Here is a 24,593-nt window from a genome sequence, read left to right as displayed (position 1 = left end):
CTGAGCTGAAACCAAGAGCCGGATGCTTAATTGACTGAATCACCCAGGGACCCCTGAAACCTTCTACTTTTAATTATTTAATTTTTTTTTCTATATGAAGGATTACAGTTTGGGTACCTGTTTGAAGAGTCTACTTTGTTACAGTCTGAAAACATGTAGATTAAAACAAATGATATCCCAATATATTTTACAAATCCTAAGACGACAGTAAATTTTTTCACATAACTGAAGACCACTTTTTCAAACCGTACTTTGAAACCCTTTGGCAGGTCATGTTAATTCATTTAGTGGATCGTAATAAGCATTAAAAAATGAAACAGAAGAACACATATAGTATGGTTGATTATTATTCCGTGAAACTTATTTTAGGTAATTCATGCATACTAAATCACAACATAAAATGTATCCCTGGCTAGAGCTGCAGTTAAAAAATAAATAAAACAACCACTGGGTTAGAATATGTAATAGAATCAATAACACTAAGCATTCAGGAAGAACTATCAGCCCTTTTCAACTACCATGAACTGCGCCAGCAATTAGCCAATTTCAGACACAAAAACCGGGCATCTTACAAAAGAAACCAGGAAAGTTGGGAGGACACTATGAATATACAGAACTTAGATAAAAAGCAATTTGCTTTCTAATCTGTAGAAAAGCAGGAATAGCCTGAAGATTAATTTTTAATTTTGCTTCATAACCACATAAGCCAGTAGACCATTTCTTAAGGAATGAAAGATTACTGCAAGGCTAGAGCTTTACTTACTAAACTTCTGTCCACTGATTTTTAAAACTCTAAGAACTGGCATCTTAAACATGCTTGCCCTTGAGAATTTTGAGTGAATTCCATATTGGCCACGGGTACCTGGTTATGCACTCTAGCCGACTGCAACAGGAGGCATGGGGTGACTCATATTAGGTGAGGAGTAGACAGACACTGCCTAGAGAGCTCTGCCGAGGGCTCATCTGTGTCGAGGGGCTGCTGTGCGGAGAGCACTCAGTATATTCTGAGGGGTCCAATCGTGGGGCAGGGTGCTAAGACACACAGGCAAACGGCCAAGAGAACCTCTAAACCACAAAATGAAAAACAAAAGGTAGTTTAGTTCAAAGCTGTTTAACATATTTCACTCTTGGAAAATACATAAGTCCTCCAGTTATAAAGATTTCAACAAATATATTCAAATAGCCTATGTGGTATTTACAGTCCTGGAGAGTCCCAGAACAAAAATAAAATTTGAAGTAAATTATAAAACTTATGGTAATTAGCTAACATTTTAGATTATGCTTATCTCTGCTCTTTTTCCTTAGCCCATATCTAGAGTTCAATAATCTGGACAGTCCTGGCGAGGATTTAGGAGATTCACGTTCCCCTAACACTTCAAAAAGTTTCTTTAAGCAAAAGATCCCAGCTTTCCAAGGGATCCATGTCATTTTTTAAAAAGTCACGTAGTACTCTAAATTAGAGCCTCCAAGCACTTTCAGACCATCTCCTTTGCTCTTCATTCTAACTTAAGCAAGTGGATGGAAGAGAGGATTAACTCCACCTTTAAGCAAGGCCCTGAGACAAGAGCAACTTGCTCAAAATCTCACAGTAATAAGGAACTGGATGAGAATCCATGCCTCCCACCTCCCGTTCAAGTACCCTTCCGGCTTACTCATATTCACATGCCTATTTTAAATTATTCAATTCTTGGAAACTGACACTTTAGCATGTTTGTTTATCACCAAGCAGCAGTTACAATGGGAAAGAAATCTTTGATTTTTCTTAAAAGTCTAAACTAACAAACTTTCATTAAAAAAAAAAAAAACACACTATCACATAACGACCAACATTAACTAGATGCAATAATGCTATTGTACTGTCTCTATTTAAGATTTATCTGATACAAAAGGATACATATCAATCAGCTAAGTAGGTTTACTGGTATTTCTCACTGAGATAATTGCAGTAATGGAAAAAATTCAGATTCCTCTTTTTTCTCCAAACTTACCAAGAAACACTTAAGCATATTAGATTGCTGGTTCATTGCTTTATTTCCACTCCAATATTCATATTTAAAGTAGTATTCAGACCAAGAACTATCATGTTTACAATACTCCTCAGCAGTGAAAGACTAAAAAGAATAAGCACTTTTCAGTCAAACCTGTACAAACATACCCGTATGAAATAGGTAACTTCAGGTGAACCCCCTTGAATCCTGGGTTTCTCTCATCTGTAAAATCTTTCCTCACAGCCTTTTGGTTATGCATACTAAAAGAACTTCATTTCTATTACGTGCCAAGCACATTAGTTACACTCAACAATTCTTTTTTCTTTCTTTATAGCTTAATCACGAAACATTTAATCCTTTTCATTTACATTTTTAGTTACTTCAGCAAGGAAGGAAAACAGTTCAAGCCATTACAGTACTAGGTTTTAGAGATTTACACAACGATAAAACATTAACAAAATATTTATTCCTTTGTTAGATGCTCAATAAGAGGCTTATAAAGTAATATAGAAGAGATGCAAAATATAATAATAATAATAATAATAATAATAATAATAATAATATACCACAATGATTATTCTGGAGGTAATGTTATTAGAGGTTTTCAAAATATTTGTAAAGATTATTCTTTATAAGAACTGGTTTTCTAATACAAACCCTATTTTGTTTCACAAGGGAAAAGTGTTTGTACTGCCATCCTGCCAACAGGGGGTTATTTAAATAGCAATGAGATAATTACTGCAATGAGCCCAGACAGTATTTCTTATTCTAATCTCCTATGTTAATGCTTGAAAATTCCAGATACTTTAACCTTCTCCCCACACCCCACCCCCCCCACCAAAAGTCTTTAAGAAGTCTGCCATTATTTAAATTATAGAAGGGTATAAAACAAAGAAATAGCCTACATTTAAAAAAATATATTTGTCAAGTAACTAGCTGCCTCTGAGCAGCTCAGCTAAAAGCTTAAAATAGCTTTTCTAAATAGCCCCTTAATTCCACAAGAGAAAAAACAAATATCTCACATTGCTAAGAGAAATCAAAGAATTACTAGCAATTTCTCAGCTTTTTGTTCTTAAACTTTCTGTGGAAAAAAACCCTACTTTTTTTTCTTCACTGTAAAGAGTACAAGCAAAACTTCTTACACTTTTGAAGAGTAAAGGACAAAACTTGGAGAGGTTCCCCATGAACTGGGTCTATAACCCAACAATCTAACATGTATGTACACTGAAAAAGATCTATTAAAAAAAAAAAAAAAGAAAAAGAGAAAAAGACCTACAGATACAGTCCTAAATTAGAATTTAACTTTTCTGCCTGTTGAAGCATTTTTTGCCTTACAAGGACACTTGTTATCAGATTATAGCCTCATCTGTAAGATTTTATAAGGTCAGCGACCTCACTTATATGGCAAAATATAATTACTTAAGACCTATTCCCAATATCCCTTCATCCTTCCCAGCCCATCTGTATACTCATCATCCATACACATACTGGACAACTTCTCAAAACATCTTTTTGCTGTGCTTTTCTCTCTTCATAGGCAAAAGCATATTCCAAAGTCAAAAGCAACTCCCATCCATTTAAGAACATTTCACATATGATTTCCAAGTACAAGCAACCATTTTTGACATCTCCCTGACACCATTCTTGAACCCCTACTTCTAACAGGCTGCACTGCTGTTTTGAGAACTCCAAAGGCAAATTTACTCTAATAGTTAAATGGCAGTTGGAGTATTTGATATGATGAATCCAGTGTAATTAAATTATATTATGGAATAAATAAATAAATTTTATAGGCTTACCTGAAATCCCCAGCACTCTCTGAAAGTGTATTTTCATGCAAATTGCATTCTGAATTTTGTAAAACACCCACAAAAGTAGATAGCATGATGCTTCTGTAGTTGAAGGTTGCCTAATACCAACACATTTTTGCATTCTACATACCTCCACTTAATTCTAGTACAAGCCATTCAGCTCTGTCATCATTTACCAATATCCTCAGTGGATGGCACAGTGCATTGACCTCAGCAGTGAGATGCATATTAGCAGGTCCCAAACCTTCAGGGCCATAACCCTAAACCTACCACCACTAGGAATTTCTCTACTTCTCAAATTTCAAATTGTGAAATCTCACTCTAAGATCCTAATTTTCAAAACCTCTGCCTTTCTCACCCCCTAAACCTGTGGTCTTTACTGAAAATGATACACTGTCAGAAAGTCATTTACATAACAAAAGGAAGAGGAATGTCAGAGAAGGAATAAAGGTAAAATAAAATTTTATTCTTTTTCTTAATTCAAGTATAATTAATATACAGTGTTACATTGGTTTCAAGTATACAATATAGTGATTCAACAATTCCATACATTGCTCACCAAGATTAGTGTACTGTTGGGGTACCTACATGGCTCAGTCAGTTAAGCATCCAACTCTTGATTTTGGCTCAGACCATGATCTCATGGTTTGTGAGCTTGAGCCTCATATTGGGCTCTGCATTGACAGTGTGGAGCCTGCTGAGGATTCTCTCTCCCCCCCCCCCCCCCCCCCCCGCTTGTTCGCACATGTACTCTCTCTCTCTTTCTCACAAAATGAATAAACTTAAAACACACATTAAAAAAAAAAAAAGATTAGTTGTACTCTTGATCCCCATCACCTAAAGTTTTTTTTAATGTTTATTTTTTGCGAGGGAGAGAGAGACAGACAGCAAACGGGGGAGGGGCAGAGAGAGGGTAACAATCCGAAGCAGGCTCAAGGCTCTGAGCTGTCAGCACAGACCCCAGTGTGGGGCTGGAACTCACGAACGGTGAGATCATTACCTGAACCAAAGTCAGATGCTCAACCAACTGAGCCACCCAGGCACCCCAATCCCCCTCACTTATTTAACCCATCACCCCTACCTCACCTCCAGTAACCATCAGTTTGTTCTCTATAGTTCTCAGTTGGGTTTTTTTTTCTTTTTTCTTTGTTTTGCTTCTTAAATTCCACATTATGAGTGAAATCATATGGTATTTATCTTTCTCTGACTTATTTCATTTAGCATTATATCCTCTAGCTTCAACCATGTTGTTGCAAATGGCAACGTTTCACTCTTTTTTAATGGTGGAGTAATATTCCATTGTATATATACACCACACCTCCTTTATCCATTCACTTATGGACAGACACCTGGGTTGCTTCCATATCCTGGCCATTGTAAATAATGCTGCAATAAACAAAGGGGTGCATATATCTTTTCAAATTAGTGTTTTCATTTTCTTTGGGTAAATACTTACTAGTGACATTACTGGATCATATGGCATTTCCAGTTTTAAGTTGTTTGAGGACCCTTCATACTGTTTTCCTTAGGGGCTGCACCAGCTTGCAAGGATTCCCTTTTCTCCACATCCTTGCCAGCACTTGTTATTTCTTGTGTTTTTGATTTTAGCCATTCTGACAGGTATGAGGTGATATCTCATTGTGGTTTTGATTGCATTTCTCTGATGATTAGTGATGTGGAGCATCTTTTCATTTGTCTGCTGGCCATATGTATGTCTTTGTGGAAACATGTCTACTCATGTGTCCTGACCATTTTTAATTGTATTATTTGTTTTTTTTGGTGTTGAGTTGTGTTAGTTCTTTATTATGTTTTGGGTTTCTTTGTTTTTTTAAGCTTATTTATTTTGACAGAGAGTGCAAGTGGGGGAGGGACAGAGAGAGGCAGGGAGAGAGAGTCCCACACAGGCTCCATACTGTCAGTGTGGCGTCTGCTGTGGGGCTCAAACTCACGAAGCATGACATCATGACCTGAGTGGAAACCAAGAGTTGGACGCTTAACTGACTGAGCCACCCAGGCGCCCCTATATATTTTGTATATTATTAACCCCTTACCAGATACAGAATTTGCAAATATCTTCTCCCATTCAGTTGGTTGTCTTTTTATTAAGTTGATTGTTTCTTTTGCTGTACAAAAACTTTTAATTTTGGTGTAATCTTTGATTATTCTTAATTGATCTAAGAATTGTTTTTAAAATAATAATAGTAATACTGTATTGTGAATTAATGAGATGAATGACAGCAATCTCATAAAGGGACAGGAGGGAGGAATTAGGAATAATGTAGTAAGATACCTGTATTATACCTTAATAATAGTGTTACTTGTAGGCAGATAAAGATTAGTAAAAAATTCATACTCTAAGGCAACCACTAACTTTTTTTAAAATAAAAGTAATTGATATGCCGAGAGAAGATAAAATGAAATCATGTTAAAACCAGTTAAAACTAGAAAAGGCAGAAAAGGATGGGGGAAACAGAACAAATGCAACAAAGAGGAAAATTAAAAATATGACAGATATTAATCCAACTAGATCAATAATCACTTTAGATCTGAATAGTCTAAATGCACCAATTAAAAGATAAGAGGCTATCACAGGGGATTAAAAAATACATCCCAACTACATGGTGTCTACAAGAAAGTCACTTTTTTGAAAAATTTTTTTTTAACGTTTACTTATTTTTGAGACAGAGAGAGACAGAGCATGAACGGGGGAGGGTCAGAGAGAGAGAGGGAGACACAGAATCTGAAACAGACTCCAGGCTCTGAGCAGTCAGCACAGAGCCCGACGCAGGTCTCGAACTCACGGACTGCGAGATCATGACCTGAGCTGAAGTCGGACGCCTAACCGACCGAGCCACCCAGGCGCCCCAAGAAAGTCACTTTAAATGTAAATAACAGTAAAGCCTTGGATTGCAAGTAAGTTGTTCTGTGAGCATCCCACAAGATGAGCCAACATTTCTAATAAATTTTAACTTGACAAATGAGCGATGTCTTGCAATACAAGTAGTCCAAGATGCCAAATGTCACATGATCACAACTGAGCCAATGGTTCTTCTCTCTTTCACTGTGGGATTGTGGGTGATATTCTCCCATGCTCAGATGCTTGGTATCAGGCCGTGGTGTCTGGCAGAAATGAGTGATTTTTCAGAACACTGGAAGGTGCCCACAACTGACACTGGTGTATTTTTTGTCACTTCAAAGCACCTATGGACACTCTTTTGCTTTTCCATACAAGAATAAGCTTAGGAATGCTTTGCTTCATTCTAGGTCAGGCTACCTGCAGGACACAGACCCTTTCCTCTGCTGCCTTATTGCCAGTTACACTAAATACAGTATATGACAAGAGTTTAATACTGTACTGTAGTCAACATCCGTTAGTGATAGTGAAAGTCATCTTACACAATGACCCTCCTTTCTGTTGTCTCCCTCACACCAGCCACCAAGATTTTCAAAGGTAAGTGCGGGTTGATTTTTTTATTTTTCCTTATATTTTGTATTATATTACAGTATTGTAATCATTTTTATATGAGTATTACAGGGTTGTGGAATGAATCATCTGAGTCTCCATTATTTTGTAAGGGGAAATTCACTTTGATATACAAGTGCTTTGGATTACAAGCATACTTCTGGAATGAATTGTGCTCACAAACCAAGGTTTTACTGTAATCAGACACGTTAAAAGTAAAGAGATGGAGAAAGATACACAATGCTAACTTCAGAAGAAAGCTGAAGTAGCTATATTAATTTTAGACAACAGTCTTTAGAACAAGGAAAAATATCAGAGACAAAGAGGGTCATGACAATACTGACAAAAGGGTCAATTCTCCAAGAAGGTAACAATCCTTAACATGTATGAGCCTAACCAAGAGTATCAACCAACGTAAGGCAAAAAACTGATAGAATCAGGGGTGCCTGGGTGGCTCAGTCAGTTGAGTGTCCGACTCTTGGTTTCAGCTCAGGTCATGATCTCATGGTTCGTGGGTTTGAGCCCTACATTGGGCTCTGCACTGACAGCATGGAGCCTGCTTTGAATTCTCTGTCTCCCTCTCTCTCTGCCCCTCCCCTGCTCATGCAGTCTGGCTCTCTATCTCAAAAATAAACAAACATTTAAAACTGATAGAATCAAAGGGAGAAAGAGTCTTCAACAGCTCTCCTACAATAATTGACAGATCAGGGATCAGGTGTGCAGGAAATCAATAGAGACAGTTTACTGAACAGTACTATCAATCAATTGGATCCACAGTTGATATTTATAGAACACTCTATCCAACAAGAGAATACACATTCTTCTCAAACTCACATGGGACATACTTCAAGATAAACCACACATTGTGCCATAAATACACTTTAAAAATTTTAGAACAAAGTATGTTCTAAAATTACAATGGAATTAAACAGAAAATCAGTAACATAAGACAGCTAGAAAGGCCAAATATTTAAAATTAAATAATACCCCCTTATTTTATTTTAGAGAGAGAGAGAGAGCAAATGCAAGGAGGCGAGAGCAAAGGAAGAAAGAGAATCTCAAGCAGGCTTGAAGCTCGGCACGGAGCCAAACACAGGGCTTGATCCTAGGACACTGGGATCATGACCTGAGCTGAAATCAAGAGTTGGACGCTCAGCCAACTGAGCCACCCAGGCGCCCCAAATAACACACCTTTAAATAACACATGGAAGAAGTATCAAGAAAAATTTACAAACATTTTGAACAAAATGAAAATACAACTTGCCAAAATGTATAAAATACAGTGAAAGATGTTTTTTGAGGGACATTTGTAGCACTCAATACATAGATTACAAAAGAAAAAAGAGCTAAAATTCTACCTTAGGAAAGGAGAAAAAGAAGAACAATTTAAACTTCAAGAAATGGAAGGAAATAACAAATTAGGGCAAAAATCAATGAAACTAAAAACAGAAAAACAATATAAGGATAAAAAAGCTGTTTCTTTGAAATAATCTATAAAATTAGTCTAAATCTCATTAACATGTGATTGGTATTCTTGCCTAGAGCATACCTTCCTAAAGCTCCTAAATTATCTCCTGAAAAACAAAGGAGATATCACATCAATTCTGATTTAAAACCTCTGTTGATTTCCTTACTGCCTAAGAATAAATTGAAATACCTTAATCTAAGTCCTTAGACACGCTGGTCTCATGAATACTTCCAGCCTCCTCTCTTACTAAGCTAATTCTCTTGCTGTTAATTCTGCCACACTGAAAGTATCTCCCAGCCTGGTCGGGTTTTTAGTCCTCTGTGTGTTTGTGTGTTACCTGCCAAGGATGTCCCTCCTTCACTTTTCCTAGCAGCCTTAAAACAGCTCTGAGGTCACTTTTCAGAGAAGTTCTTTCTCAACTCTCTAGCCAGAGTGTGTTATGCTACATTTTATCCTACCATAGTACTTCAATGATAGTCTATTGTAGAATATTCATCATTAAAAAGTATAGCATAGTGGTTACACAAATTTTGCAATTAATTGCCTGGGTTCAAATCCTAGCTGCAGGAGCTGTGTAACTTGACTAGGTTGGTTGCTATCTTTGTGCATCAGATTCCTCACGTGTAAAAAGACAGTAACTATCAGAACCCACCTCGCAGTGTTTTTGTAATGTACTTCACCAAATGAGTTACCACAAGAAAAGCACTAAAATTAATACCTAGCGCAAGAGCTCAGTGACAGCCATCAAGACTCATTCTACTGCAATATACATATACCAATATTACTATTTACTCCCATTAGTCTGTAATTTCCTCATGGTGGGAACCAAATTTCAGTTAACTTTGTTTTGAGTTCACAGTAGATAATGGGTGATTGAATATTAAGATTAACTTACATATGGTCATACACCTGGTATGTGAGAATATCAGATTTTATGTCCAGATATTCTGAATGTGCTAGTTTTACTATTCTTCACACAGACGAAAACATATGACACATAAAATTCTTAAGAACTTATAGTGTATGTATCCTAGTTCTCTTCCTATAGAAAATCTTCACCATTCTTAAACATCTCCGGGGGGTGGGGAGGAATCACATCAACAACCACTTACCTTTCAAGTTACCAACTTCCTCAAAGATCATTTCTCCTTACTTACCAATTTCTTTCACTAACCTACAAATTCCCTCAAAGCCATCTGCGCTTCTCAAATCCTTAACACCTAGCCAAGGATTTAATACACAGTAGAAATGAATCAATGAACAAACGATTCCCACAGCTTTTAGGAAAGTATGAATTTCAAGGCTTTTCATTATGTGGCCCCCGCCTAGATCTAGTAACCCTATTCACCTCCTACCCTTCCACTTTACTGCTACTATACCTTACCTTAAGCAGGTCTCCCTGCTGTGCCTTCACACTTCTATGCCTGCCCACACTCTGAACCGTGGTGCTGGGGGGGGGGGGGGCACTCCAGGCCTCTAATTTACCTATTAATCACACTTTAGATCCCAGTTCAACTGTCCCTCTTCTAGAAAGCATTACCCAATCTCCCAATTTGATAGGGATGCTCTCTTCTTTGTCACCATACAATCCTGTGTATATCTTCATCACAGCATTTTTCACACTGTTACGTAACTGTTAATTTGGTTTTTTTCCAACACTGGACAAATACAAGATTATGGAAGGCAAAGACCATGTCCTATTCAACTTTCTCCCACACGGGCGCTTGGTGGCTCAGTAAGTTAAGCGTCTGACTCTTGATTTCGGCCCAGGTCATGATCTCATGTTTCATGAGATCGAGCCCTGTGTTTGGCTGTGCAATTAACAGTATGGAACCTGCTTGAGATTCTCTCTCTCTCTCTCTCTCTCTCTCTCTGTCCCTCCCCTCCTCCCCACATGCCTGTGTTCTCTCTCTCAAAATAAATAAATAACCATTAAAAAAAAAAAAAAATAGAAACTTTCTTCCCCCAACATTTAACCCTTGGCAAATAAGAGACAGGTAACAAATGATTGATAACTAGTAAAACTTTCTCCCCCAACATTTAACACCTGGCAAATAAGAGACAGGCAACAAATGACTGATAACTAGTAAAAAGTGATCAATGAAAGTTTACAAGTTGAATGAACTGGAGGCAGCTCAAGCCAAAGGTAAGTTAAAAGTGATTTAAAATAGGCCACAGAGGGGGGCGCCTGGGTGGCGGAGTCGGTTAAGCGTCCGACTTCAGCCAGGTCACGATCTCGCGGTCTGTGAGTTCGAGCCCCGCGTCAGGCTCTGGGCCGATGGCTCAGAGCCTGGAGCCTGTTTCCGATTCTGTGTCTCCCTCTCTCTCTGCCCCTCCCCCGTTCATGCTCTGTCTCTCTCTGTCCCAAAAATAAATAAACGTTGAAAAAAAATTTAAAAAATAAATAAATAAATAAATAAATAAATAAATAAATAAATAAAATAGGCCACAGAGGGAGAAATTCTTCTCTAAATTCCTTATCTGTTTATTTTAAAACAAGAAGGTTTATTAGAAGACAACTTCGCTCTTTATGGTTTGTTTAAATTCAATTTTATTACTTAAAAAAGTAAACCATTACCATATGACCATTTTTGCTCAGAGGTGTTGGGTACCTGAAGTGTATTTTTTTAAGTAAGTTAGGGGAATCTGATACAAATTCAGAAGGTAAGAACTGAATGGGAAGGCAGGGGCAGAAGGGACCAAAATCAGCACTAATAGAGTTGGTTGGTAAGCAGATGATGACAGAATGCAAGGCAGGAAGCCAGAATCCTCCACAGGGAATAGACACATCAACAACAATCCTGAGGATGAGAAACATGCAGGAGAGGAAGTCAGCTTACCACTATCAACAACAAGTCATTCCTGCGTGAGCGGGAGTAGACGCTGTGACCTGAAAGCAGGGAAAAGGAAATGACAAACACAAAAGATGGTGCAGAATTGTATTAGTAAAATCGTACAAATGAAATAATAATGATATCGATGAAAATAAGAATGGGAAAGTAAGTGTCGGCTTCTTCGCAGACTGATTATACAATGATGAAGGCTTTAATTGTGAATTATACTTTGATTTCTCTCAAAGTATCAGAGTTCATACATTCAGGTAAATTTTGCTCTATCCCTCAGTTATCTTTGAAGGCTATGTACACATAATGCAGCTGACATGGTTCAAAACAGTTTTTAAAATCCCTCTTGAAAGTTGCTTCCAGAACATTCTATAAGCCAAATCTAAAAATCCATGTCATCATGTGTCACCAGAAATGGAATTACCCAGCTTGCTCATTTGCCTTAGTTTCTAAACTTCCTCCAAATAACTTTTGCCTATTACTAAATATCAAATCTTTCCCAAAGATTGAAAATGCACCACTAATAATCAAAAGAATGCACTGCAGACTCTGCAGCTGATTATAGGGAAAATATTCTAAATAGATTCTGAGCAATGGCAAGTGTCTGTCCACGACATGCAAGGCCCTGTGAGGGTACCAATCCTCCATGGTGGGGCTCTATTTATTTTTCTAAAATTCCTAACAGATCAGTACAACTTCCCTGAAAAGTGACATGACTGCTTGCAGTGGAATACAGTCAAAACCCTTTGCAAGGCAAAAAATGTTTCTCAAATTCTGTTGTATATCTAATTTTGCAGCTTTGTCTTCTGCAATATCCCTCCCCTCATTTTATGCTCATTGAATGTCACCTACCCGCTATTCCTGGAACATTAGAATTTCAAACCCTTCATGCTTTCCCCTACCTGGTCTTTCCTCTGCCTGAAATGGCCTCCTCAGGCATTTCTGCCCAGGAACCTCTGATGGATAGTTCATGATCTTACTTATTGTAGTAACATGATCACGGATTCAAATAAATATTCATCATGGCATTCCCTATCTCACCCAGGTCTCTTTCTGTTCCAGCTACCTAGCTCTGCTTTCAACAGCTTATATTCACCATGTCCTTGCCACTAAAGCTATTAAGAAAGTAATCTGAAAAACAAAACTTTTAAAACATTTGTAAGAAAATGTTAGAAAATATCTTTATAACCTCAGGGTAAAGAAGAATGTCTTAAAAAGAAAAAACTACACACAAAATTAATCTTATCAAATTAAAACTTAATAACTTCTGTATATGAAAAAATCAACAGAAAGACAGTAAACACTAGCCACAAATTAGGAATGAAATATTCCTACATTCCTAAAATACATACCACAAATTAGGAACGAAATATTCCTACATTCCTAAAATACATACAGGCTACAAATCACTGAGAAAAGCAAACCATGCAATAAAAAAATAAATGGACAAAAGACAAATTTATCCAAGAAAATGAATGGCCACAAATCTAAGAAAGGCTGCACAACCTCATCGGTAATAAAGGAAATGAAAATTTATAATTTTCTGATGGATTCTTGAGCTCTGGTAAGAATGTTTGTTCATTTACCCTATGTGTAGGTCTATGGCACTATCATCCACCCATCCCAAATCCACAATATTCATTCTTAACACCTAGAAAAACACGCACTGGTGGATCCACATGAAGCTTCTCCACCAGGGTTGAGCCTGCAGCCAACAGCCAACACCACAATGTGATCCCACCTGGGGCTATTTGTCAACCTACCACAGGTAGAGTAAAAACATATTAGCATTCATGGAGGGTATTTCCCAGGGAACAGGCAGCTCCACTACCATTTTTATAAATTGAACCTGGTTTGAGATCAGTGACCTACATATTTAAAAAAAAATAAAACTTAGGAATTTTTAAAAATAGATACATTTTTCTGCTCCATTTTTTAGTGTTCACTACATACTTGACATACTGAAGATGAATTAATAAATGTATTATGGATGGCTGCACAGATAGTTACGTGGGTAGAGTGAGGCAGGAAATCTTCCTGCTGACACTTTCCTTATTAACTTTTCCATACATTCCTCGATCCAAATTATTTTAAATATTCTTTATTCATTTAATAGAGATATATGAATGAAACACTTATAAAATTTATAAAATCCTTAAAGAAACCTACTGTATAAAAGGCGGGTCCTGATATGAAATCTTACAAACAAAAAAATTACTTGTTACTGGATATAAGCTTTTGCTAACCAGGGTATTATTGTTTCCTTTCTAATTTTTTGCATTAGATATTCTTCTACAAATGAAATATAAAAACGTATTGACATTCTCCTGAGTGGTACATTCTCACTAACAGGGTTAAGGGAAGGGAATTAAGGAGTGAAGGGTGGAAGGAGAAAAGAAAAGAATACGAAAACTGTTAGGATGTCCTTGAACCACAGTAGAGGGGACGGCCAACTTGCCAGCGCAACCCAACGAAAAGCCCCTAGTAGCTGCCAGAACGAATTGGAGGTCAACCAATCACCGAGCGACAGCACAACCTGACGCGGAAAAAGGCCCCAGAACCACTGCAGCTTAAAAACCCCACCCCACCACACCTGGGTGCGACTTCCCTGACTCCTTTCTCTCTCTCCCCCTGAGTCAGGGAACCTCCCCCGAGACCTTAGTGCCCAAATAAAGCCTTTGACTGCTAAAATTTTTTAGCTTCTGACTCCTATCTTTACCCTGCCTTACGCCTGACCCTAACAAAAACTATATTTCTCTATTCTTCCAATACCAACCAACACACAAGAATGATTGCCACAAATAGCCATGTCCTAATTACATCATTTCACTGTTGATCACATGTAGCCTATTTTAAAAAATACCTTTGGGGAAGAGTAAGAGAAGAAATGCTATTCTTAACAGTTAGCTATCTAATACATTTTATAAATCCATCCAAAATATTGACAATATTTTGAATATACTGCCCTTTATTCTGGGGAAATAAGTTAGTAAAGTGAATAATTTTGAACAGTACAACTCAGTTTACCATATTTTTCCTATATTAGTTTCATCCTCCTCTTAGAGGGAATGCCATGTAATGATATATATAAAACTATATAAAATACTACTTTAGGGGCGCCTGGGTGTCTCAGTCGGTTGAGCATGCACCTTCGGCTCAGGTCATGATCTCACGGTCCGTGAGTTTGAGCCCCGCGTCGGGCTCTGTGCTGACAGCTCAGAGCCTGGAGCCTGTTTCGGATTCTGTGTCTCCCTCTCTCTGACCCTCCCCCGTTCATGCTCTCTCTCTGTCTCAAAAATAAATAAACGTTAAAAAAAAAAAATTAAAAAAAATAAATAAATAAAAATTAAAAAAAAATTAAAAAAAAAAAATACTACTTTAAACAAATTGGCCCTGACCCCCTGATGATGTACAGATGACTGCTCCCTAGGTCTGTTGATTTTTTTCAAACATGCTATAATAAAGCCTAACTCTCACTGTTTTGGGGAAACAAATCTAAAAAAAAGCACTGACTTTTCTTTCAGACCAGAGGATCAAGCATACCCAGCTGTTACTCTCATTCTGCTCATCTCTTTACATGTTTTACAGTTAACATCTCAACTAGAGCTGGGGAACAAAAGTATAAGCTATACAACTGAAATCTCCCAGTTCAGATATTTAATAGCAGGCTTAGAGCATTTGGAGATGAACATTAAATATAAAAACTATTTTATTTCAAATGTCTAGGCTTTTGAATCTAACTGCTTAAACAGAAAATACAACCTATAAGAAAAAGAATTTTCTATAATGAAGGGTATAAAGTTTCATTTTGTTACTAAACTTCCTCCTACAAAGTATAGGAAACATTCTAAAAATCACAATTTGGATTGGGCAAGATGTTCTAGGCAGGGAAGTACAGCACCCAGACTTGGGATTCAAGAAAATACAGATTACTTTTCAGCTTTATTTTTTTTCTGAAATTATATAAAAGAAAGTTATTCTACAGTCATCCCAAGACACTTTTGTTGACTTTGCTAAAAAACCAAAATTTAGGACTTCAAAAAAATGGGGGAGAAAAGAGACCCATTAAGTAATTACACTTAATTATATTTAAAGAAATGGATTTGGAATTCCTTTTTATTTTTTTTAAGTTTATTTATTTTTGAGAGAGAGAGGCAAGAGAGAAGGGCAGGCAGAGAAAAAGGAGAGAGAATCCCAAGCAGGTACTGCACTGGCAGCGCAGAGCCCCACACAAGGTTCGAATCCACGAACTGAGAGATCATGACCAGAGCTGAAATCAAGAGTCAGACACTTAACCGACTGAGCCACCCAGGCACTCCTGGATTTGGAATCTAATATAATTACATTTAAAGAAACTGATCAAGAATTTCCAATACAAATGTTTCATGGATCATGTTTCTACTTAACGTGTTAAACATAATATAAATGTCATTAAGAGGTAACAACGAAACTTGTCAAAACTTAATGAAACTTGGGTATTATTTTATATTTATTTTCTATTTTTAAAAAGTTATTTTTAATTTTTTTTAATGTGTATTTATTTTTGAAGGAGAGAGAGACAGAACATGCAGAGGAGGGACAGAGAGAGGGAGACACAGGATCCAAAGTGTGCTACAGGGTCTGCGCTGTCAGCACAGAGCCTGATGTGGGGTTCAAACCCACAAACCGTGAGATCATGAACTGAGCTGAAGTCGGACGCTTAACTGACTAAGCCACCAAGGCGCCCCTATTTTTTTTTTTTTTTAGTTTACTTATTTTGAGAGAGATAGAGACAGCACGAGTAGGGGAGGAAAGAGAGAATCCCAAGTAGGATCCACACGGCCAGTGCAGAGACCAATGTGGGGCTTGAACTTACAAAACTGTGTTGATCATGATCTGAGTCAATACCAAGTGTGGCACTTAACCAACTGAGTCACTGAAATGCCCCTATTTTCTGTTTTTTTAAAGTAGGCTCCATACCTAACACGGAGCTTGAACTCACAACCCTGGGATCAAGAGTTGGATGCTCTACTGACTGAGCCAGCCAGGCGCCCCAAATTATGTAATTATAAATTTTGAAAATAAACCTCTGCCAATCATGGTAATAAAATCAGTGGCCGGGTAAGAATAAACAAACTGAAATGTATGACAGAGCTCAGAAGCAGACACATGCTTGTATTAGGAACCTAGTGTATGATGGAGGTCAGAAGAAAGAATGACAAACTGACTTCTACCTAAAGCTATATACAAAGGTGGATTCAAGGCAGATTAAAGACAGAATAATGAGAGGTAAAACTATAAAGAGAAGAAAACAAATGAGGATATCTTTATGAATTGGATAAGAATTTCTTAAGCATAAATTCAAAACTACATTGCATATGCAAAAATAAAATGTCATCATATGAAAGATTAAATATTTTGGCTCAGCAAAGAAGATGATGAACCAAGCAAAAAAGCGAGATAATTAATGGAAGAAGATACTTGAAATGTCTAAAACCACAGGGATTGTAATTTAGAATTAAAAAAAAAAAAAGAAAAATATAGCAATCCCAATAAAAAAAAGATATGAACAAGCAACCTGGAAGGCCAAATGTAAAGAAATGTTTTAATTTACTTAATAATCAAAGAAATGAAGACCAAATAAGGAAATGTCACTTTATACCTCTTAGCTTAGTTATAAGCGGCAAGTTAGGAAATGCCCTGTGTTCCTGGATATGTGAGTAAGACACATATACATGACTTCAGGAAAAACAGACTGGTAGAGGACCTAAAGGCAGTGTATGGGTTTTTTTTTGTTTTTTTTTTTCATTTTTTAAAAATTCAGGTATAATTGACATATAATGTTACATTAGTTTCAGGTGTACAATATAATGATGCAACAATTCCATACATTACTCAGTTCTCATCACAATAAGTGTACTCTTGATCCCTTTCACCTACTTCACCCACCCCACCCCCTCCTCCTCTGGTAACTACCTGTTTGCTCTCTACATTTAACAGTCTGCTTTTCTGTCACTTTTCTTTGTTCGTTTGTTTTGTTTCTTAAATTCCACATATGACTGAAATCACATGGTATTTCACTTAGCATGATACCTTCTAGATACATCCGTGTTGTCCATCCATCGATGGACACTTGGATTGCTTCCATATCTTGACTAATGTAAATAATGATGCAGTAAACGCAGGGGTTCACATCTTTTCAAATCAGTGTTTTCATTTTCTTTGGGTAAATACCCAATAGTAAAATTCCTGGATCATGTATTTCAATTTTTAAATTTTTTCATCAACCTCCATACTGTTTTCCACAGTGGCTGCACCAGCTTGCATTCCCACAAATAGTGGACAAGGGTTCCCTTTACTCCACATCTTTACCAACACTTGTTTCTTGTGTTTTTGATTTTAACCATTCTGACAGGTGTGAGGTGATAGCTCATTGTGGTTTTGATTTGCATTTCTCTGATGGTTAGTGATGTTGAGCATCTTTTCATGTGTCTGCTAGCCATCTGTGGGTCTTTGGAAAAATGTCTACTCATGTCCTCTGCCATTTTTAATCGTATATGTATACACACACATATACATGGGTATATGCATATATACCCATGTATATGTGTGTATATACATACACATATATATGTATACACACATATTTGGTGTTTAGTTGCATAAGTTCTTTAGATTTTTTGGATATTAACCTCTTATCAGATATATCATCTACAAATATCTTTTCCCATTCAGTAGATTGTCTTTTTGTTTTGTTGATGGTTTCCTTCACTATACAAGAAGATTTTTATTTTGGTGTAATCGCAGTAGTTTAATTTTACTTTTTGTTCCCTTTTTAGAGGAGACATATCTAGAAAAATGTTTCTACAGCAGATGTCAAAAGAAATTATTGCCTCTGTTTACTTTCAGGAATTTTATGGTTTCAGATCTTACATTTGTCTTTAACTCATTTTGAATTTATTTTTGTGTATGGTGTTAGCAACTGGTTCAGTTTCATTCTTTTGCATGTGCCTGTCCAGTTTTCCCAACACCATTTGTTGAAGAGAGAGCCTTTTCTCCATGGTGTATATTCTTGCCTCCTCTGTCATATTGACCATATAATCATGGGTTTATCCGGACTCTCTAGTCTGTTCCACTGATGTATGTGTCTAGTTTTTTACCAGTACTATACCGTGTTGCTTACTACAGCTTTGTAGTATATCTTGAAGTCTGGGATTGTGATACCTTTAGATTTGTTCTTTTTGAAGATTATTTTGGCTGGTATTTTATAATACTTCTGTATTTAGTTAAACTAAGACCAAAAAAAATTGCTGTTTTATATAAGAACTATACATTTACATTAAGATAACTAAAATCTGGGGCGCCTGGGTGGCTCAGTCAGTTGAGCATCTGACTCTTGATTTCAGCTCAGGTCAAGATCCCAGGGTTGTGGGATCAAGCCCCACACTGGGCTGGGCAATGAGCATGGAACCTGCTAGAGATTCTTCCTCTCCCTCTGCCCTTTTTCCCCACTCTCTCTCTAAAACAAAACAAAAAAAAATTTTTTTAAGAAAACTGAAATCAAATACTTAAATAAAAACCATCTCATTTCTTAAGTTTCAACTGAACCACATTTAAATCAGATACAAGTAGGTATTTTTTCTAAAGTGATTCTTAGCCATTTCTCAATCTAGCCTTTTAAATTCCCTTTAATCGTGACACTTAAAAATTCCTTAAAAAAGATTTTATCTGCTCTGCAAGTAACAAGAAAAAAATTTACATGTGTAGGAATATTTGGCTAAAACTTTTAAAAGCCATTTGTGATTCTTAGAATGGTACAATGTCTGGATAGACTTCATCACCTTGGGAATGAAGGAGTGATGGTGATTTGGCATGTACAATAAACCTTAAGGAAACAGGATCTGGCTCAAAGAGAGAAGAGCCAGACCACCAACTTCCCTCAGATCCAGAAAGATCTCCAGTATCAGAGAGAAAAAAGGAAATAAAACTGGGTTATTACATCAAAATAAATTATGCAGCTTTTAATGACAAATCTGAACTTCTTCTAGTTCTCAGACAAGACTACCAACAATCTCCATTAACAAAAACTCACACTGGGAATACCAACATGGTTCTGTAGTGGTCAATAACCTAGATTTGGCTTTAATAAAGGAGAACAACTTCTATTAGTACTTTGGAGTCATTACCACTTTGCCATAATCTCCCTCCCATTCTCTCTATGGCTATATAATAAGAACTATGGTTCAAATTGACGACTTTTGCAGTATAATATTCTGAATTAAGAGTTCTTTTTGAAGATTATTTTGGCTGGTATTTTATAATACTTCTGTATTTAGTTAAACTAAGACCAAAAAAAAATGCTGTTTTATATAAGAACTATACATTTACATTAAGATAACTAAAATCTGGGGCGCCTGGGTGGCTCAGTCGGTTGTGCATCTAACTCTTGATTTCAGCTCAGGTCATGGTCTCACTGTGTGTGACTTAGGGCCCCGCATCAGGCTCCACACTGACAACAGAGCACCTGCTTGGGATTCTCTCTCTCCTTCTCTGTCTGCCCCTCCCCTGCTTGTGTGTTCATCTCACTCTCTCTCAAAATAAATAAATATAAACTTAAAAAAACCAGAGTAAATTATAAAATATCATCCATTGTGCCAGGTAGGTCCTTGAGATACAGTGGTGAATATCAGTAACAATTAGCACACATGGCGTTTACCACTTGTTCTGAAATGACAACCCTTTTAAGAATGACATGGTATCTGATCTCACAGAGCTTAGTCTGGGTGTGATACAGGCGAAGCACGGGATACCAGTGAAGCACAAGGCACTAGGGGAAAAGTACAGCAGGGACCCTAACCTAGCTGCATGATGGCAGGGCTATGGAGAAGAAAAACGTCAGGGAAGGTAAAGTACACTTGTAAAAGATTTTCAACAACAGGGGAAAAAATAAAAAACAAATGAAATTCACTGGCCCATGCATAGGCTATTCTAGCCAATCAGGTTTGTGCAGCTTTGTTCTCTGCATGTTAATTCTTCACACGAAAACTTTTCTACACATTGGTTTGTAATCAGTTTTTCCAAGTGGAAAACACCAGCCATTCTGCCCTTGAATCATTTTGAGAGTCTAAAGGGACAGCAATTAGTAGCCAGTGCTGGAGTTAATCCCTACGGAACTTTTGTTTCCTGCCTCTGCATCAGTTTTTGTCTAGGAAATACACTTAAAATCCACAGCCAAGTATAATGTAGATATTCTCACAGAAATTTATTCATTTATTTCCTACCACAAAATAGTATAATGAGTACTTTACAGATGAAGAAACTGAAGTTCAGAAAGGTTAAAGAAACTTGCCAAAAAGACCCAATAACTAGAATTAGCTGAAATCTGAATTCAGGATATGTTATTCCAAGTCCAGTACTTTCCCTATTAAATGGAAGCTGTCTCTTTGTTGTTGTGAAATAATTTTATTTATGAAAGCAACTGTGATTTTATTTTCTAGCTATTCCTAGCAATGATAGTACTATTTGTTCTTCCCTAAAACATTTGGACAAAATTATCCCAAGTATTTTCATCCCCAGGAAGTTAAAAACACACACATGCACAAAGCCCATGTTTACTCTGTGTATCTTCCACCAAGGGTGTAACCAGACTAGCAACGAGAAACATGATTCATGAGTAATATCTTGGCAGAAAATTCTTAGTATCTCTATAGATACATCTGACACATAAGGGAAATGCCACCTACACCTAACTACATTTTCTTTTCCTTTGAGCTTTTTATTCTCTTTAATTGAAGTGTTCCCTAATCCTCACACCATGCACTCAACCACATAACCCCAAATGTAGAATAATATTCAGAATATTAAGGAAATAATTTCCTGGTAGGATTCATCAAAGAAAAATACAAATTAAATGAATATTATTAGCAATTACAGACAACAATATATTATGTTACTTAACAAGTTCTGAGCAATTTTTCTCATTAAAGAGAAACTAGGAGATAACAGCCATAGAAAAAATTTATTCCAACATCAATAGAAACTATTCATCTCATTTCTTCTGTGAATAAAATACTTTTTTTTTTTTTTAATAAGGTGACACTTTGACTTAAAAGAAATTCAATCCCATAGAGGAGTGACATCATATGGTATTTGTCTTTCTCTTACTACATTGCACATCTGGAACTAATATTATACTGTCTGTTAACAAAATGGAATTTACATAAAACTTAAAAAATAAAAATAAAAAAGAGAAACTCTTTATACTCATAAAGTATTTTCCCTATAAATGTAAATGTGAAGTATTTCCGCCTTGTCTGTTTTTACCTTGTTTCTAGGCTAAGCTAAGTGGTGTGGTAAGGCCAGCTCATACCAGTTTACCTGAGCCGATGGCTAAATTTTCAGATTGTGAAAAGCCAGTTGTCAAACCATTAATAGACTGAAACCAGCCATGGTGAGAATATTTATACCAAAGAAATCAACATATGCTAAAAATCAGTGTTTCTTGGGGCTTTTTACTAGATGGCACAGTTAAACACTAATCAGCCCACCACTGTGTTCACACCTCACTAGCACTTCAGAAGCTTATATTTTATTTACTTCATTAGGTCTCTTCTTCTTCTCTTTCAGTTTGATTTTGCACTTTTATTTATTTTTTCCCAAGGCCTAGCCCTGAAGATATTTAGACTTAACCTCAAAAAGTTAGGATATTATGACTAAGGATCTAAATTAAAAATACTCTTTCACCAAAATACTCTCACAGGAAATGTTTCCCTAAATCCTTATCTGATTGGCCTGATTTAACATACTCTGCTACTTTAAGGGCAAAGTCTCTATTCTTTGTGGAGTTGCTAAGAGCAAGTTATTATTCCCTGATATGAATATTGTGCTTAGTTTATTCATGTGTTTCTCACAAAACATAAATTTAGTATCAATACTAAAATATCTATTGTTTTTTGTCTAAGAAAATAATAGATTATATACAGTGTTGTATGTTCAGAGACCTTTTGCATTAAGTATGAATCAAATTATGCAAAAAAAAAAAAAGAGGATATAATCTATTAGTCCGCTTTTACTGAAGAAACAAAGCTAAGAGGTTGTAACTTCTGTAAAGGCAATGAGAACTAAATTAGAACGTTTAAATGTTCTCAGTATGTGATGTAAAATTTCTGGCAGATTCATAAAAATGCTGCAGCACTGATGGAAAAGCAATAGACTGGCAAGAGTCAAGGATGGTAGTAAAAGCGTTCTGGAGTCAGTAAGACATGGGTTTTCAACTCTGTCCCTCCACTCAGTATCTATTCGACCTCAGGAAAATTAATCAAACTACCATTAAGCCACGTTTCCTTTAACTGTGAAATGGATATAACTATGGTACTGGCTTTATAGTGCTGTTAAAAAGGAATGTCAGAATACATGTGGTGTGACTATCACATAAGTAGATAATCAATGTCTAGTTATTACATAATTAGAATTAATTATGTAATAAATTAATTATGTAATAAACATTGGCTAAACTAGCCAATGACTCTGAATTAGAAAAAAATTATTTTAATGAACAAAGTTAGAGCCTATCTGTTCCAAATTGTTACATCTAGTGTGTGAGAAATATGGTGGGGATTAGAGCTCAACCTCCGTTCTACCCTGTTTCTACAATGTGCCTGCATGTATTATAGAGGCTATAAATCAAATGGCAGGGTTTCCAGGCTCCTATGTGAACAGGGGCTTGTTGTAATTTAGGTTGAGCCAATCAAACTTACTTGCCCAAATTCTGAAAGGCAAGAGTGAAGCAGAGATCACACTCTTGCTGACATTTACATTTTTAGCTGCAGTGTTAGCAGAGATCTCTGTATCCAGTAGGGAAGCAGGGTATGACACATCCATTTGGCTGGCCCATAATACTGACCATACAGCAATACATGTCTGTAGAGCAAACAGCAGTAGAGATAGCTTCCTAAAATGGCACTGAGAGGGAGTATTCCAGAGGTAAGGCTGGCAAACTTCTTTCTGTTAAGGGCCAGATAATCAATATTTTACCATGTGCAACAATTCAACACTGTCATCGTGGTGTGAAAGGAACGATAAGTGATAGGTAAGTGATAAGTGTGGCCATGTTTTAATAAAACTTTATGTATGAACACCGAGAGTTGAATTTCATATAATTTTTAGGTGCCACAAAACATTCTTTTTTATCCATCCATTAAAAAATATAAAAACCACTCTTAACCAGAGGGTCATACATAAACAGTTTTGAGCAGATGTTGCCTATAGGCCATAGTTTGCTAATCCTTTCAACTGTATCTGGATCTACAGAAAAAGCAGATCGGTGGATGGTCCAGCTCTGTGGTAGAGCACTAGGAAAGGTTTGCAAAGGTCAAGACCTATAGCCTAAATCTGTTTGTTCAGCCCCTTCCTTCTCTCTGTAAGCCATGAAAAACCTGCAATAAGTATCTTCCTGCTGTAACGGGCTAGCACGGATTCTGTTCTTTGCAACTAAATCCTGATTGATTTATAGTGCTACAATACAACCTTAAATATCCAGGGTTCCAATGGTCAATTATTTCATAAATGTCATTTTTATAGTTATATGAATCAGGATCAAAATGACAAATTATTGCTCTTTGCTGATAATGTCTCTTAAGCCTCTCAACATGGGTCTCAGTTTTTACAAGGTACAAGAATTAATTCTATATTGCCTACTAGAAGACCTCATTTATTTGCTTAATAATCTATTCAACAAATATTTACTAAGCAACCACTATGTGCCAGGCTCTAGGTGCTAGGAACACAGAGGGGGAACAGAAGCCTACTATGTGTCCTTTTAGAGTTTAAATTCTGGTAGGGAAGAGAAAAAAAAAATCAATACATAGGCCTGGTAGTGAGATGACTATAAAGAAAAATAAGTAAGCTTTGAAAACAGAATGTTCCCAAGGTTGCTGTTGGAGTCTGCATGGTCAAGGAATGCTTTTCTTAAGGGTGAACGCCAGAACAGAAATCTGAATGAGGGAGTGATCCATAAGGATTTCTAGAGGAAGAATTTTCCAG

The 24,593-nt window shown here is 36.7% G+C and overlaps 1 protein-coding gene across 15 annotated transcripts in view; it reads right to left on the bottom strand.

Moving 5' to 3' along the window:
• The window catches only part of WDFY3 (WD repeat and FYVE domain containing 3), a 277,574-nt gene that overhangs the window by 186,083 nt on the left and 66,898 nt on the right, over positions 1-24,593 (bottom strand). For 3 of the 15 annotated variants that reach the window (XM_086704669.1, XM_086704667.1, XM_086704673.1), the window contains one exon: positions 863-1,065. The exons of 10 other annotated variants lie outside the window; for them this stretch is intronic. The gene's annotated coding sequence lies outside the window, so the exon portion shown is untranslated. Of the gene's footprint in view, positions 1-862; positions 1,066-11,570; positions 11,621-24,593 lie in introns of all 15 variants that reach the window. 2 more of the 15 variants (XM_086704668.1, XM_086704670.1) reach the window with 2 other exon arrangements.

This window comes from Puma concolor, chromosome B1 (genome assembly GCF_028749965.1).
Source record: "Puma concolor isolate L17-30 chromosome B1, mPumCon1.1.hap2, whole genome shotgun sequence".
Taxonomy (NCBI): Eukaryota; Metazoa; Chordata; class Mammalia; order Carnivora; family Felidae; genus Puma; species Puma concolor.
The sequence above is the reverse complement of the archived record's forward strand: the minus strand, read 5'-3'. Positions and strand labels throughout refer to the sequence as shown.